Source organism: Populus nigra, chromosome 18 (assembly GCF_951802175.1).
Source record: "Populus nigra chromosome 18, ddPopNigr1.1, whole genome shotgun sequence".
NCBI lineage: Eukaryota > Viridiplantae > Streptophyta > Magnoliopsida > Malpighiales > Salicaceae > Populus > Populus nigra.
Window position 1 is genome coordinate 12,388,193 of NC_084869.1, and position 18,169 is coordinate 12,406,361.

Genomic DNA, 18,169 nt, shown 5'->3' on the forward strand with positions numbered 1-18,169 from the left:
CATGCATATGGAAAATTATCCACTCATCTGACTCGAAAGCAACAAAACTCAAAGCTGATATCGAAGAAAATCCTACTGACGTCTCGCTGGTAGAATATCTGGATTATCTGAATATAAAGGAGATATATTTAAGAATGACTCAAAAGAATATATATAACCTATTTAATACACTTATCTAAGGGTGCATTCCATAATCCTAAATGTTTTTGAACTAACTAGTCAATTTTCTCAAAAACCTAAAATTTAAAGGTTTTCCCGAAATCTAATTCATAATAAAACAACTAATAAAATTAGCAATAATTCACTAAATAACCCTTAATTATTCATCAAACTAATCTGAAAAAGCTAATATTACAGCTAGGGACTAATCTGGAATTTATCATATTTTTAAGGGTCAAGTTGCAACTTTTGTCAAATTGGAGGACCAAACTAAACATATCATAAATTCATGAATATAGTGGAATTATGTCCATAATTCATCCTCATTTCTGTCCAGATCATCTCATTATACTCCAGGGACCATTCTGGAATTTTACCAAAGTTTGGGGACTAAACTATAATTTTCCAAAATTGAAGGACCAAACTGAAATTTTGTCATCTTCAACTTCCAACCCAGAATTTTTAACAGAAACCTACTGTTCTCTCTAAATTCCTAACACAATTTCACCATTCAAACAAAATCATAACTCAAAATCATTATCTTTCAATTCAATCTCTCAAAATCATTCAAATAATCAAATACCCACAACAATTAACTCTATAACATTCAAATTAAATCATCAATCAAACCCAAAACACATGTCGCACATCAAAAAAATCCGCGCGGCATCGACTGGCAATTTTTCATTTGTCGTTTGTTTTGCTTGATTGGTTCGTTGGAGTCGCCACCTAGTAATTTATTGAGGGCTACTAGGAAACCTGATGTACTGGTCTTGTCAGAGATTCACGGGTAAGGGACTGGTTGTGGTTAGGGAAGGTATTAGCACCCCTAACGCACCCTACCTGAGGTAAGCTGCTTCGTGGACTTGATGTGTTTTTTTTTAAAAAAATTTAGCCCAATTCTAAGGCTTTGATAAATCAGTTATTAGTTCCCAAAATATATGTAGATACATGTTCTACATTTTCATGGGAAACACAACATGATTTTTATCTGTCCTTTAGATATTTATGCATATAAATTAAAATATTAAATTCATTTTTTTCTTTTAATTCAATAACATCCATAAAAAAAAATACACAAACACACACATACACCTTCACTGTATTTTTTTTCTGTTCTTTTTCTTTACTGTATTTTTTTTCTCTTTCTTTTCTTTTTTTTTTGCTTCCATGTTTACAAAATACCAAGTACAAAAAAAAAACTCCAAACTAAACCAATATTACATTAAACAAAAATTACATTAAACAATTCTAAAATTACAAAACAGCCATCCAAAAATCCATAACAGTGCTGGGACCAGTTCTGTGACAGCATGAACAATGGCGGTGCGAGGGTCCACGCGCCGCCGTGATATGCCGGAAAATGGTGGGTTCGGCTCAGCTTCTTCTCCTTTTCTCTTCTCTGCCGGTGGTGACCTGCAAAGTAATCAAAAAAACGCAACAAAGCAAGTTGATTTCAGTCTTGTTCTTTGTTTTTCAATCGGCTTCGTTTTTTAGTTCTGCTCCACTTCTCTTTTTTTCTCTTCAGATCCGCTCCTCTTCCCTGCCTCATCTCTTCTCTGTCTCATGGATTTTATCTCCTTCTCCTCTGCTTCGGGCGGCACTGCTGGCTGATGGTGGTTTCGGCAACACTGGAGTTGACGAGGGCGCTGGGGTGTTGTTGTAGTCGTCGTGGGACTGAGAGAAGACGGCGGGGGGCTGTCGCTGAGTTCGGCTTGAGGAGCAGAGGAGGAAGGAGCGGCGGACCGATCTGGGTCCGTGGGGGATGTTGCTCGACTGCTGCTGTATTGGAAGGAAACGGCTGTGATGGAGGCTGAAACTGCCAGCGAGAGGGGAGAGTGCAGGGGGGTGGCTAGTTTCTGTGAGGTGGTCGGCTGCTGTGGGAAGGAGATGGGTCGATGGAGGCAGGTTCAGGAGCTACGAAGAGCAGAGGGAGCAGCTGAGAGGGAGGATCTGTGGAAGGGGGAGCTGATTCGTGGCTGTTGTTGGTCTATGGCCGGTTGATGAGTGAAGATCGGGGAAAGAGAGGAGGTGAGGGGCTGTATTGTGTGGGCTGTGTGGCTGAGGGTGAAGGAAATGGCGTTGGGCAGCTGTGGAGAGGCAGGTTGGGAGAGAGGAGAGGTTGTCCGGTGGAGGTAAGGTGATGTGAAGTGAGGTGCTGGTTTAGGGGGGTGTTCGGGTGGCTGGTCTGAGAGGGAGAGCAACGGTGATGGAGGGGGATGGGCTTAGTCGGGGTTGCTGCTGTTTGGGGGGCTAAACAAAACCAAGCCGGCGGCTTCTTTTTGGTAGAGATGGGGAGTGGGCGCCGCCGGCTGGTTTGTGTGAGGGGGAAGTAAGGGTTAAGGTTTTTTTTAGGGTTTTTTGTGGCTTAGGGTTTTTTGTGGTCTAGGGTTTTTTTTTGGTTGCCCCTTTAATTGCAAAATTGCCCCCCTTGAAAATTCAGTGTAACATGGTATTTATAGGAAAAGTTTTGCTAGGTCTTCAAATTAGTCCCTCAACTTTTCCTTTCCTTCTCTTTTCCTCCTTTTTTTGTAAATTTTGATTTTTATTATATTTTTTTTTGTATTTTTGAAAGCGAGCAAATATCAACATCGACTTAAAATGGAAAATCAATGATTTTAAAAATGATGCGTTAAAAGTTGAACGCGTTCCAAATATCTTTAAAAATTTAAATTCTTTTGAGATGATGCTAAAAATGATAAAAACGATGCAAATGTATTAAAAATGTTTTTTTTTTGGATTTTCAATGTTTTTCGCTATTTTTGAATTTTTCTGAAAATTTATCAAAACATGGGTCAAAAATTGGATAGCAACAGATGCCCCCTCTTTACAATGCTTACGAAGCAAAACTCCTCAATGTTTTGCATAGTAAGATTTGTAAATAAAAACTTGTCTTCTTGTCTTCTTAACTTGTTCAATATCCACTCATGTAAAGACTTTACTCTCTTTTTTTTTTCGTTAACTTGAGATCCCATCTGGCGACCTCCTTGAACCAAAACCAAAATCTGCGTGGTTGGGCTAACCTAAGATCCCGTCCGGCGATCCCCTTTAACCAGAACCAATATCCTGTGTGTGGTTGGGCTAACTTGAGATCCCGTCCGGCGATCCCCTTTAACCAGAACCAATATCTTGTGTGTGATTGGGCTAACCTGAGATCCTCGGCGATCCCCTTTAACCAGAACCAAAATCTGCGTGGTTGGGCTAACCTGAGATCCCGTCCGGTGATCCCCTTTAACCAGAACCAACATCTGTGCGGTTGGGCTAACCTGAGATCCCGTCCGGCGATCCCCTTTAACCAGAACCAATATCCTGTGTGTGGTTGGGCTAACCTGAGATCCCATCCGGCGATCCCCTTTAACCAGAACCAAAATCTGCGTGGTTGGGCTAACCTGAGATCCCGTCCGGCGATCCCCTTTAACCAGAACCAACATCTGTGTGGTTGGGCTAACCTGAGATCCCGTTCGGCGATCCCTTTTAACCAGAACCAATATCCTATGTGTGGTTGGGCTAACCTGAGATCCCATCTGGCGATCCCCTTTAACCAGAACCAGCATGAGATCCCATCTGGCGACCTCATTCAATTAAAACTAAAAAAATATGTGTAGCTCGGTCAACCTGAAATCCCATCTGGCGATTCCCTTTAACCAAAGCTACATGAGATCCCATCTGGCGACCTCATTAAATTGAAACTAAAAAATGTGTGTAGCTCGGTCAACCTGAAATCCCATCTGGCGATTCCCTTTAACCAAAGCTACATGAGATCCCATCTGGCGACCTCATTAAAGTGGAACTAAAAAAATATGGTAGCTCGGTCAACCTGAAATCCCATCTGGCGATTCCCTTTAACCAAAGCTACATGAGATGCCATCTGGCAACCTCATTCAACTGGAACTAAAAAATGCATGGTAGCTCGGTCAACCTGAAATCTCATCTGGCGATTCCTTTTAACCAAAGCTACATGAGATCCCATCTGGCGACCTCATTCAACTGGAACTAAAAAATGTGTGGTAGCTCGGTTAACCTGAAATCCCATCTGGCGATTCCCTTTAACCAAAGCTACATGAGATCCCATCTGGCGACCTCATTAAACCAAAACCAAAAGATGTTATGTAACTCGGTCAACCTGAAATCCCATCTGACGATTTCCTTTAACCAAAGCTACATGAGATTCCATCTGGCGACCTCATTAAATCAAAATAAAGAATATGTGTAACAAAATGGTCTCATTGTAATGGGTGACCTACCCAGGTGGAAAGAATGTGGAAAACGGTCTCATTATGATGGGTGACCTATCCAAATGGAAAGAATGTGAAGTGCGGTCTCATTATAATGGGTGACCTACCCAGACGGAAGATAGAAAAAATATGAAGTGGTCTCATTGTTATGGGTGACCTACCCAGATGGAAAGAATGTGATGTGCGGTCTCATTATAATGGGTGACCTACCCAGATGGAGGATAGAAAAAATATGAAGTGGTCTCATTGTTATGGGTGACCTACCCAGGTGGAGGAAAAAAAACGTGAAGTGGTCTCATTGTTATGGGTGACCTACCCAAAAAAATGTTGGTCTCATTGTAATGGGTGACCTACCCAAGGAAATGTTGGTCTCATTGTAATGGGTGACCTACCCAGGGAAAAGGGAAAGAATGGTCTCCTTGTAATGGGTGACCTACCCAAGTGGAAGAATGGCCTCATTGTAATGGGTGACCTACCCAGATAAAAAAAAACATGGAGAATGGTCTCATTGTAATGGGTGACCTACCCAAGAAAATGTTGGTCTCATTGTAATGGGTGACCTACCCAGATGGAAGATGATGGTCTCATTATGATGGGTGACCTACCCAAGTGAAAGATGAAAGATGAAAGGTGGTCTCATTATAATGGGCGACCTACCCAGATGAAAGATGTGATGTGACAAGTGTGAAAAATGGGACTTACCTGGCGAAGTCTTGAAGGGATGATCAAGAAGGGCCGAAAAACTTGGTGCTTCTTAATAATTCCTGATCGCAGGGTTTGAAAACTCAATGCTTCCTGATTGCAAGGTTGATCTTTTCATTTCTTTGAGATTTTCCTAACAGTAAGGTTTATCTCATCTTCTTCCCGTTCCAAGGTCACAACCATGATTCTCTGTTATTATCAGCTCAATGATTCTCCTTTTTTTTCTTCTTTTTTTTTGGTCCCCAATCTTGCTGAACTACATTGAGGATTTTTCTTGCAACAAAACAAAATAAAAAATATGTGTAATGTTTTAACGTTAGATGACATGTGTCGATACACGACGTCGGGCGACGGCTCCCGCTTTTTTTGTTTATTTACAAAAATGGTTTTTTTTTTTCAATTGGGGGAAAACAAAAATTTTATTGGAGTCGCCATCTAGTAATTTGAGGTAACTAGAAATCCCAAATTAGACACTGGTCCCAGAGATTCGGGAACGGGGTTAGTTATGATTAAGGGAAGGTAGACACCACCCTTAAAACATCCTTTCAAAAGAAAGGTTACCCTTACTTGTGTGTTTTTTATTTGATTCAAATGCTATTATATTTTGGGCTTATTGGTAATTATTTTAAAATGATTAACGTCGGTCCCTAAAAATAGGAGACACTTTAAAATGGCATCAGTCCCTAAAAATTAGGAGACTTGTCTAAAATACTGACGTTTGTCCCTAAAAAGGAGAGTTACGTCTGGGTTACCAAAAGAAATAATGGATATAATCCATTATATTTTGGGTTTATTGGTAATTTGCCTTTTTTTAAAATGATTAACGTCGGTCCCTAAAAATAGGAGACGCGTTAAAAATGACATCAGTCCCTAAAAATTAGGAGACTTGTCTAAAATATGACATTTCAACCCTAAAAAGGAGAATTACGTCTGGATTACCAAAAGAAATAATGGAAATAATCCATATTTGATATTTATATTTTTGACATCGGTCCTTTTAAAAAAAGAGACGTGTCGACAAATAATATTCGTTTATAAAAACAAATTTTATTTTGATATTATTGAGAAATTGATATAACCATATTCGAGAATTGGGCTTTGGATCCACGAACAATAATATAATAAAATGGGTGTGGGAACCACGTTGTTTTTTTATACTTTTTTGTTTTATTGTTTTTTACATGCAAGAAAATTTATATACAAAATAAAATAAAAAAAAAGTTAGAAATCTCAAAAAATTTACCTGAGTATCACTGTATAGGTAAAAGACTGAAATACCCTCGAAATTCTCCGAAAATTACAAAAATGCCACTGGCGGCGCGTGTGACTCACGCGCGGCTACTGGTGGCGGCGGTGAAATTGTCCGGCGAGATTTCTGACCAAACGATGGTCGATCCTGGTAGATCTGATGTCGAGGATTCTGATGGTGGTGGTATCGATGGCCGTTGATGGCTGACGAAGGAGAATCGACGACTTGAAGCTTCGGTGGCCGACGAAAATCGCGGCCTTTTTCCGGCCAGATGAGGCGGAGGAAACGCTGCAAACCACTGGGGTTTTTCTTTACAGCAGGGGATAAACCTTTCTGTGGTGGTGCGGAGGCTGGAGACGGCCGGAAAGTGGAGATCGGATGAGAGAGAGAGCGTCGCCGGCGAGAGGAGAGAGAGGCTCCGAGATTACACTACGGTGTGAACGCGTGTATGGTACACCGGTACCGCTGAACACTGTACGCCGTTGGATCTCGGATGAAATGATCGGATGGCTGTGATTGGCTAGATTAGCAGATTGAACGGACGGTCTGGATGAGCGGAGCGTTGATCTGGTGTGTCGCGATGTACAGAAATCTCGGTGCACCGGCTGACGTGGCGCAACGGGATCAAATCTTGGAATATTCCAACGGCTGAGATGTGTCGGGATATATTTGGTATTTTTCAAATTGTTTTTTTTTTTAAACAATATCCTACTCTTGTGAAGAAAAACTAGAAAAAAATACAACAGTTTCACAGCGATTCTTTCTTTTTTTCTTTCGTTCTTTCTCCCTTTTTTCTCTCCCGCTCTCGTGGCTATTTATAGCCAATGAGTAGGGGACAAATCACATCCACCTTCCATCTACCCTAAATAAAAAAATATATTAATATAACTACTACGTGCATAATTAAACTCCTCCGTTGAAAAAAATTACGTTTGAATTATTGATTTTTGTTTTATTATATATAATAATAAATATTTATATAGGTAAAATTAAAACTCAAATCAGTATTAGAAAAAGCCCGACTTAACCGCTAAAAATCAATTTTAATTACCGAAAATTATGTTGAAACATAAAAAAAAAACTTTCAAATGATATAAAACCGGTGGACCGGGTTTTAACCAAAAAAAAATAACAGTTTTGACCCAAAACGGCATGAAACTCATTTTTTTATCCTGGTCGACATGGTTTGACCCGTATTGATCCGGTGAACTCAGTTTTGGTCAAAAATGACGGTTTCGACCCGAAACGACCCGAAACTCATTTTTACCTTGGTTGACATGGTTTGACCAGTATTGACCCGGTGGACTCAGTATTGGTCAAAAATGACGGTTTTGACCCGAAACGGCTCGAAACTCATTTTTTACCCTGGTCGACATGGTTTGACTCGTATTGACCTGGTGAACTCGGTTTTGGTCAAAAATGACGATTTTGACCCGAAACGGCTCGAAACTCATTTTTTACCCTGGTCGACATGGTTTGACCCGTATTGACCCGGTGAACTCGGTTTTGGTCAAAAATGACGGTTTTGACCCGAAACGGCTCGAAACTCATTTTTTACCCTGGTCGACATTGTTTGACCCGTATTGACCCGGTGAACTCGGTTTTGGTCAAAAATGACGGTTTTGACCCGAAACGGCCCGAAACTAATTTTTTACCCTGGTCGACATGGTTTGACCCGTATTAACCTGGTGGACTCGGTTTTGACGGAAAGATGCGGTTGACTCGAGAAAAATATATTTTGAATTTTCCTTTTTCTTAATTTTTTTGGATTTTTATAAATAATAATAGAAATAAAATAACATTCAAGAAAATCTTGGTGAATCCAAAATTGGGTTACAACAACATGCATACATCCTTACCTGATTTGAAATATAGGTCCCCCCCTTTGATGATCCATCGTCATAGGGTGCCTTTGTTTGCATTCCAAAGCTTTCTTTGTTCTCTTGATGCCTTGGCTCATTCATGCGCTAGCCATCCACTCAGCTGTAAGTGTAGTGCCCCTCCTGGGCTATCCACAACGATTACTGCTCTTGTTGTTTAATCAAGCTTGACTTTGCCCCCTACTGTGGTGTTGCTTGATTCATCATGAAGATCTTAACCGATCATTCATCCTCTGTATTATCCTGAGAATTGTTCTCTCATTGATTATGCGCATCGTGCCAACACCATCACGATTGTCAATCAGTCATAAACTTGCCTCAAGCTGAAACAAATACTCTTCAAGTATATGTTATCACCAATCTTCATGGAAATCATCCAGTCGTCCAGACATGCATCTCATAGCTTGCAGTGAAAGACTCCTCGTTGTATGCTCACTGTTCTTTCTCATGGATTCCTCTCAGCTTGTCAAATCAAATAGTGGAAAGAAATGTTCATGTTATCACCCATATTCATACGGTGAAGTACGCATTTGAGCTTCAGAATAGATGGTCTCATAGTTAGTCTTGGTGGTGTGCATCTTTCTGACATTCATTCCAATGCAACTATGCGATAACATTTGTCGATAACCATGTTTCAAAAGATGACAATATGAGATTGTCCTTTAAGTGCAGCTTTGATCCACCGTCAGTCTTGGTGGTGTGCACATCTTTTCAATATTCATTCAAATGCAGTCATGCGATAACATCTGTCAGGAGTCATAGCCATGTTTCAGAGGGTAACCCAAGCTGATGATAATGAAATGCCCTTCAAGTGCAGCGTTGTTTTCAATTGCGGCTGGAGTTCACTAGATCATGGAATGTTTTTGAACAATATTGCCACCGGTGTGATCTGAATGTTGTTTGTTTTCCTACCCATGATCCACTGTATTGCCTCCAGGTGGTCAACTTTTCAAGGAGTGTCAAGAAGTGTTGATGTCATTCTTGTCAAGGATTTTGCAAACTCGATCGATATTCTTCTTGTTTGACAATCTTTCTATTCTGGAATCAACTCTCATACTTCAAAGATCATGTCTATTCAAAGTCTAGTTTGTTGAAATGAAATCAGAGATGTCCCTTTTTTGAAAAGACCTTTTGAAAATCAAACTTTTTTCAAAGATCCAACACACGTTATTCGAAATATACAGTCCTTTGATTGTCATGTATTTTGAAAACAGAAATTGACCCGTTGTAAGACTAAAATGGGCTTTTTGTTCATGGTTCTTTGTATCCATTTTAGACTCTGATTTCGGGTATATCTTTTGATGGTCTATGATGAGGTGACCTTATGTGAATTTCAAGAAACAAAAGACTCAAGTCAAAACTTGAGGATTCATCAAGAAAGATTGTTTTTTTTTTTAACACCAATTTTATCAGCATGCATAATAACCAGTAGCTTAATCCATGAAGCTATGACTCTTATGGAAAACTCTTCAAGTTTTGAGATCGCCATTTATCGGTTCAGATTGCTTACTTGATCAAAAAGGGCTTTTAAAAGCACGTAATGCAGGCTATGGTCATGGCTTATAAAAGAAAGGAAATTCATAGGCTCAAAAGGTGTTTGGGGGTTTCAAAGACCTAGGATCAACATCAAACTATTCATCAACTCTTTTTCTATTGTTGTCTTTGTAGAGGAAATGACATATAACCTTATTAACCTTAAATATTAGAATTCTCTTAACATAGGTTATATGCAAATCCAACTTTTTCTTTGATGAATAACCAAATCTCAATCATTTGATAACTTCAGGGGCTTTATCATGGATGCCAAAGGTCATGGCTTTCCATAGCATTTCTCATAGTTTTCTAACACGCCCCCAGTCTAGGTCTTCTTTCTTTTAACTCACTCTCAAACTTTGGACTTTTGTTCTAAGCCTTCTCTTTCACTTTTGTCTTCTCTTATCTGCCCCCAGTACGGGGTGTGATCCTAGTCAGGGTTTCTTGAAAGAAAATATTTTATCAGGCTCAAATGGGGACCACAAGGGATAATATTTCAAGAAATGTGAAAGGATAACAAAGATGGCCTTTTCTCATCTCAAGCAAGGTCAGTTGGAACCGATAAATTTTGACCTTATCTAGTGTAATGATTAGAACTTGTACGAGTCATGATTCACGAGTCCATAACTATTGAATCCACTACATGTCATTATGCATACTGCTAAAATTTAGCTACAAGTGTGGTTCAGTTTCAGGAGGTATGAGTTCAAAATTGTTTGGTCACCTCATGTAATTTTCAAGCATCAAGTCATTTCCGCAATCAAAACACTTTTAATGTTCAGGATTAAACTTTGCATGTTGGAGTTTGATCAAACATATTTTGTCAAAATACCCTTTGAAATAAGCATCTCTTGATTTCAAAACAACAGGAAGACAAAGGAAAGACATGTTTCGTTCAAGGATGAGATGTGACCCCAAAACAAAATGCAAGATGGCAAAATTCATGACAAAAATGATTGACAATTCAACACTATTCTTGGATCAGCTTTTCTAGCAATATTTGTGCTTGGCCAAGCATTTCTGATCACTCATCATTCTGAGGATGTTCTGGTGACAAAATGATCGATGACATTATCTTTCACAAACTGAGCTCGATTCTTGAAACTCTTGCATTTGTTGAACTGAAATGGTTGAGGACCCTACCATGACAACACATCTCTTGTCTAGATTAAACCACCTAGAAAACGGTGGTTGCATGGGTTTTGTCGGAGTCAGGCAAAATTCTAGAATCTGGCAGATGCTAGTCGACAAACTTAAGTGGTAGAGGGATGTCAATCCTGACAAAGGTACTTGAGTAGTTGATGCTACAGTGAGACCTGGCTAAACCACATGAATAAGGTTTTCCACTTTCAGAGTTATCTTCTTATTCATTTCTCTTCATTGTTCTGGAATTCATGGCAGAACCTTCAATCTTTCACTTATTCATGGCACGTTCAATTCTTTCGACAATCTTCACAACATCATGTCAATCTTCCCATGTTGTCGTGGTCATTTGTGGATTGTTGGAAACCTTCCAACAGCTAGGTAATCTTGGCAGCACCCGGAGACTTGCAGCATTGTCACTGCCGACGTGTGGGATCACGCGTTGTCTCAATTGGAAGAGAAACTGATGAATTTGAAACCCTTTTGTCTCCTCTTTGATTCCTCACTGACGGTGCAGCAAACAGACACCTGTAGAGGGAGTTCTGCTTTGTGAAAGTTTCAGTCTTCTTCATGTTTTTCAGTCTAGGCATGTCTCTTCTCTCTACTTTTGCATTTTAATACTGACATTGTAAGGAGGAAAATAATAGATGATCTGAAACTACTATATTCCTTATTGAATTTTCCACTTGCAGATCCACAAACAGATTCCTGTCAAGAGAGCTCTGCAATGTTGAAGTTTGATGTTTGCCCCTGTTTTCAGACTAGGTCTGACTCTTTGGCCTACTCCAGTGTTTTGGTGCTGAAACTGATGAGACAAATTTTTATGGCATGTGAAAGTACTGCATCCCCTCTTGCATGCCCCACTGGCAGATCTCCAAACAAATCTCTACAGAGAGAGCTCTGCAACGTAGAAGTTCAGTGTCTAATCATGGTTTTTTTTTTTCGGGGTTTTTTTTTTTTTTTTTTTTTACATCTTGTGCTGCTGAACTGGAATTGAGCTAACAGTTGGGGTAACCTCAAAGAAGGCTAATGCACCATGCACAGAAGGCTAGCAGTTATTTGGTGCCATTGAAATATGTGGAGGCGATGAACAATTAACAAGGCAGCTGACCAAGAACAAAAATTGTCATTAGCTGATGACTGAAGGCATTGTTGTTGTTGTTCATTAGTGAAAAGGAGAGGTGCAGCTTTAATTGGACTGGACAAGCATTGTTCCCACAAAAAACTGTGCAGATTTCAATTTGATGCTTGACACTTGTTCAGGCAGATCTGAGCCTAGCTACTTCACCTCTGATGCTCTCAACTTCCTTTTGACAATGAGCCTCTCTCCGACAACTTTCTTTGCTTCTATCATCTTTCTTCATTCGCGTGTAGCATAGCTTGTGTGGGGGAACCTATCTTTCAACCCGGTACATGCATGATAAATGTATGAACATGTAAACTATATGATGAACTCGCCCTTCGAGGGATGACATATGGTCGTAACTCTTGTATGATGAAACAAAAATCTTAATTCTTGCCCCAAACTCTACAATGAAAATTTTCTTAGTGACGACCATTGGGTCACCCAAAAGTCTTGAGTTCAAGATGCTTCAAGAAGGGTTTGCCCTGATGCAAAACAATGTATACGGAGCACACATCCTAAAGGCAGGTTCTAATCTTTTAAGTGAGATAAAAGGTAGGTTTACTACTTGGTCTCTAAAAGGGGTCTCTTGTTGTCCCAGTGATCACCCTCTTGAAGGCAATATAGGGGCCCAGTAGGTAATGAGATGGCGCATGTACCAACTATTACCAGTCTAAGCACTCAACGAAGAGTTGAGGTTTACACAAACTTAAACCTTGACTAAAAGTCATAAGGTAAGCTGCTAGTCCCCCTCCTAACCTGAAGCTTGTGTGTGCTTAAAAAATTAAAATATATGATGCATGAAAAAATTCTACAAAATGCATGAATAAAACAAGAATAAAACAAGACAAAATGCAAAAACATAAACACATCAAATACACAAAGCTTAGTCCAATATTGTCAGAAACAGTACCTTCCCCAGTAGAGTCGCCATTCTGTCGCACGTCAAAAAAATCCGTGCGGCATCGGCTGGCGATTTTTCATTTGTCGTTTGTTTTGCTTGATTGGTTCGTTGGAGTCGCCACCTAGTAACTTATTGGAGTCGCCACCTTCGATCCCTTTTTCCTCTACCATTTTGACCATTCAGGATTGGTACTTGTTTCCAAGCCTCTCAACGGCGATAATTATTCAACTTGGTGCCGATCCATGACCATCTCTTTAAATGCCAAATATAATTTGGGTTTTATAGATGGTACAATAGCAATGTCGTCTGCCAAGAGCCAACCAGATGCTCATGCTTCATGGAGAAAGTGCAACGATATGATTCTGTCATGGATCCTTAATTCAATCACACCAGATCTTGCAGATAGTGTGATCTATTCAACTACAGCCCAGGAGATTTGGGAAGACTTTCGAGATCATTTTTCTCATAGTAATGCCCCTCGTATTTTTCAGATTGAAAGGGATATCACTTGTCTTTCCCAAGCTCAGATGACTATTGCAGCCTACTATACGAAGCTGCAAAGGATTATGGGATGAACTGGGTTCCTATAATGGAACTATTTGCTCTTGTGGGGCAGATCATAAAGGACGCCAGTTGATGCAATTTCTCATGGGTCTAAATGAATCCTACAAAGCAATTAGAGGGCAAATCTTATTGATGAATCTGTTACCTGATGTTCGTCAGGCTTACTCTTCCATCATTCAAGAAGAAAAGTAGCATAGCTTATGCGACTTACATGAGACAATTGAAACTGCAGCCATGGCAGTTCAAAGAAATGAACCCACAACCTTGGCTGTTCGACCAGGACACGGTTCTTCCCGCTCCAATTCTTCTAACCGCAAGCCATTGCACTGCTCATATTGTGATAATGATCATCATGTATGAGACACATGTTGGAAGTTGCATGGGTACCACCAAGTCATCCAAAACATAAATCAACTCGATTTAATCATAGAGGCGGTCGTTCTCAGTTTGAAAATTCCGCTCAATTTTCAGCCAATCATGTTAAGGAAGGACCAGCACTACATGAAATGCAGTCTGTGATGAATGGACTCTCTAATATACAATTTCAGCAAATATTATCTATTATGAACAATAAGGGGACGAATCAATCCTCTAATCCTAAGGCCAATGTTGCTAGTACTTCTTCAGGTTTGTCACAAACATCGTTGCGCCTCAATCGATTGGTCCTCGATAGTGGTGCAACTGATCATATTACCTCTTCTCCGAGTTTACTTATTAACATTCGGTAGAACACTGTTTTACCACCAGTTATTATGCCAAGTGAAGAACAGCCCCCAATAACATCTACTGGAACTTTACCTATCTACCGGAACTTTACCTTTGAACTCTGTTATATCTCTTAAAAATGTGCTTGGTGTGCCATCTTTTAAGGTGGATTTGATGTCTGTGAGTAAAGTTACAAGAGGTCTTAATTGTTCCGTAACCTTTTTTCCTTATTGGTGTATTTTACAGGACTTGACGACGAAGACGACGATTGGTTTTGGTAAACAACGAGGCAGACTTTATTACCTAACTACATTGGCATCAACCACACCGAGACCTACAATCAAATCCTCTGCTGCCATTGCTAGCCGACCATCTTGTTCTCATGTCGTCTCCTCCACTGACTTATGGCATCGCCGATTAGGGCATCTATCTTCCTCTATATTAGATTTTATGGCAAAAAATTTACTCCATTTCCCTTTCAAATTCAAAAATGCTTGTGAAGTTTGTGCACTTTCCAAGCAATGCCGACTTCCCTTTTCTACTAGTTCACTTTCATCTGTTAGACCTTTTGAGTTAATACATTGTGATATTTGGGGCCACTATAAAATTCCTTCTCTTTCTGGTGCAAAGTATTTTTTGACAGTTGTGGATGATTATTCTCGATTCACATGGGTATTCTTTATGCAGCATAAAAATGAAACACAACATTTACTTACAAATTTTTTCTCTTTTGTTAAAACCCAATTTCATACTTCCATTGCCAAAATTCAAGTCGATAACGGGGGGGAATTCTTTTCTATGCGTGATTTTTTTCGACAAAATGGCACCATTTATCAACACTCTTGCGTTTATACACCCCCAACAAGATGGGGATGTCGAACACAAACATCGTCATATCCTTGAGTCGGCCCGTGCCCTTCGTTTTCAAGCCCACCTTCTTTTGCGTTTTTGGGCAGAATGTGTTCTTTTTGCTGTCCATTTGATTAATCGTTTGCCTACAACACTTCTTTCCTAACAAACTCCTTTTGAACGACTTTATGGCCAGGTTCCCTCTTATTCCCATCTTAAGGTTTTTGGTTGTCTTGCATATGCTACTGTTGTGCATGTCTCTCATAAATTCGCTCCTAGAGCCACACGTTGTGTTTTCCTTGGTTACCCGGTCGGCCAAAAAGCTTACAAACTCTATGACCTTACCACTCATAAAATTTTCACTAGCCGTGATATTGTTTTTCATGAACATATTTTTCCTTTTGAGTCCCCTCCATCCATTCCTCCACCGACTGTACCTGTCCTCCCTCGTTTTATTTCTGACCCTCCTCTTTCCAACACATTCCCCACCATCTCCACCACACCATTAGAATCTGTCCATTCTGTCACCCCTTTCGACCTGACCCTGCCAGATTCACCTTCCGCGTCTCTGCCTCCAGCCACTTCCACCTTTGCTCCACCGGAACCTACCAGCCTTGTTCAACCCCCTTCTTCCATCACTCCAGTGCAGCCCTTACGTCATTCTCAACGACATCATAGTCCTCCTCGTGCTTTACGTGATTATGTCTACAACAACGTAACATCTCCCAAACCATCGCCGTCTTCATCGTCTGGTTCCACAACAGGTACGCAGTATCCTCTTTGTAACTTTATCTCTTACCATCGTTAGTCATCACAACATCATTCTTTTGTTGCTACCATCAGTCAAGATGTTGAGCCCCGCTCATATACAGAAGCCGCTTCCCATTCTCAATGGCAAGCCGCGATGCAATCTGAATTGGCAGCTTTAGCAGCCAACCACACTTGGTCTCTCACTCCTCTCCCTCCTGGAAAACAACTGATTGGATGTCATTGGGTTTATAAAATCAAACTTCGCTCGGATGGCACTATAGAGCGTTATAAAGCTCGCTTGGTGGCCAAGGGTTATACACGGCTGGAAGGTATCGATTATCATGACACTTTTTCTCTCACTGCTAAAATGCTTACTGTCTGTTGTTTATTAGCTCTGGCAGCTGCCCAAGATTGGTCCCTTCACCAGCTCGATGTAAACAATGTTTTCCTTCATGGTGATCTCCATGAAGAAATTTATATGTGTCCGCCTCCTGGTCTTCAGCGATAAGGGGAGAACTTGGTATGTCGCCTCAACAAGTCGTTGTATGGTTTAAAGCAAGCTTCCCGTCTATGGTTTGCCAAATTCTCTACAATTATTCAAGATGCTGGATATGTTCAGTCCAAAGCAGACTACTCGTTGTTCACATGTCGAAATGGCAAGTCCTTTACCGCTTTGTTGATATACGTTGATGATATTCTTATTACAGGTCATGATCTCAAGGCTATATAAACTCTGAAGTAATTTTTGCATAGTCGTTTCCAAATTAAAGATTTGGGTGCTTTGAAATATTTTCTGGGCATTGAGGTCTCTCAGTCAAAGAGAGGTATTTCTATCTCATAGCGAAAATACACTTTGGAAATTCTGAAGGATGGTGGAATTTTAGGTGTTAAACCTGTGAACTTTCCCATGGAGCAAAACACAAAACTCTCAGATGTAGGCGAATTGCTCGGAGATCCATCCCAGTATAGGCGACTTGTGGGACACCTAATTTATTTGACTATTACTCAGCCGGATATCATGTATTCTGTACATGTATTAAGTCGATTCATGCATACACCACGTAGACCACATATGGAAGCTGCCTTGCGTGTGTTGTGTTATTTGAAAAATGCTCCAGGACAAGGTTTGTTTTTCCCTTCTCAAAATGATTTGTCTTTGTGAGCCTTTTGTGATTCGAATTGGGCTGGTTGTCCAATGACTCGTAAATCAACTACGGGCTATTGTGTTTTTTTTGGATCTTCACTTATTTCTTGGCGAACAAAAAGGCAGAAAACAGTGTCACTCTCCTCAGCATAAGCCTAATATAGGGCCATGGCCGGCACATGCTGTGAGTTTTCTTGGTTACGTTCATTGTTGAAAGATTTACGAATATTGCATCTGAAACCAGCATTGCTACATTGTGATAACAAAGCAGCCTTACATATAGCATCCAATCCTGTTTTCCATGAAAGAACCAGACATATAGAAATGGATTGCTACTTTATTCGAGACAAAATACAGGATGGTTCGATTGTGACCAAATTTGTCACTTCGGCAAATCAACTTGCGGATGTATTCACTAAACCATTGGGCAAGGAAAATTTCTCTACCATGATTCGCAAGTTGAGAGTTCTCGATATTCACTCTCCAACTTGAGGGGAAGTGTTAAGGAAACAAATATGTAATTATGTGCTGTAAAATATTTCTTTTCCTATTGCAGTATAGATTTCCAGAATAGCTTAGCACAATTATAGGAAACAACTCTTGTATAAAGTTACGTTCTCTGATTTAATGAATTCATTCAGGCAAATATTCTTTTTCCCTTTTCTCACAAAACTAGCACGATTTTTTTCCCAAATTTGCAGAACAGGCTAAACAGATAAAATAAAAAGAAAAAAAACAGATAAAATAAAAAGAAAAAAGACAACACCTGGTTAATCACTTAAAATAAATAAAACTACGTCCTTCGAAAATATGAGCTCGATTCAACGATGGAATAAGAAGTTACACACGTTTTTGTCAGAGAACGTTTGACATGTCCATTCTTGGATTTGAGCTTATCCATCTTATTCATAAACGTATATGCTAGGCATTTTATGTAGTCCAGTTGCAATAAAACCATATATGACCACTTAGATCCTCCGTAACCTCCTGCATCAATTCTACAGCTACAATTGCAGTGAAAATGTTAGAATTAAGGACAGACTCCAAAGTGCATCTGCAGATAAGTTATGGAAAACTATAATTTTCTTATGGGTAGCTAGTAATTCAGAATCACGAGCTGCATGACAAATCACTTTTGATAGCGTGTGATTTAGAAAAAGGTTTTGTTCCCTCACCTTTAATTATGCCTTTGTACTGTGTCCATATATACTTTACACCAATCCTATCCT

The 18,169-nt window shown here is 39.9% G+C and overlaps 1 pseudogene; it reads left to right on the forward strand.

Moving 5' to 3' along the window:
- The first annotated feature begins 1,479 nt into the window (after nucleotides 1-1,479).
- Nucleotides 1,480-17,432, forward strand: LOC133678339 (uncharacterized; annotated as a pseudogene).
- Nucleotides 17,433-18,169: the final 737 nt, after the last annotated feature.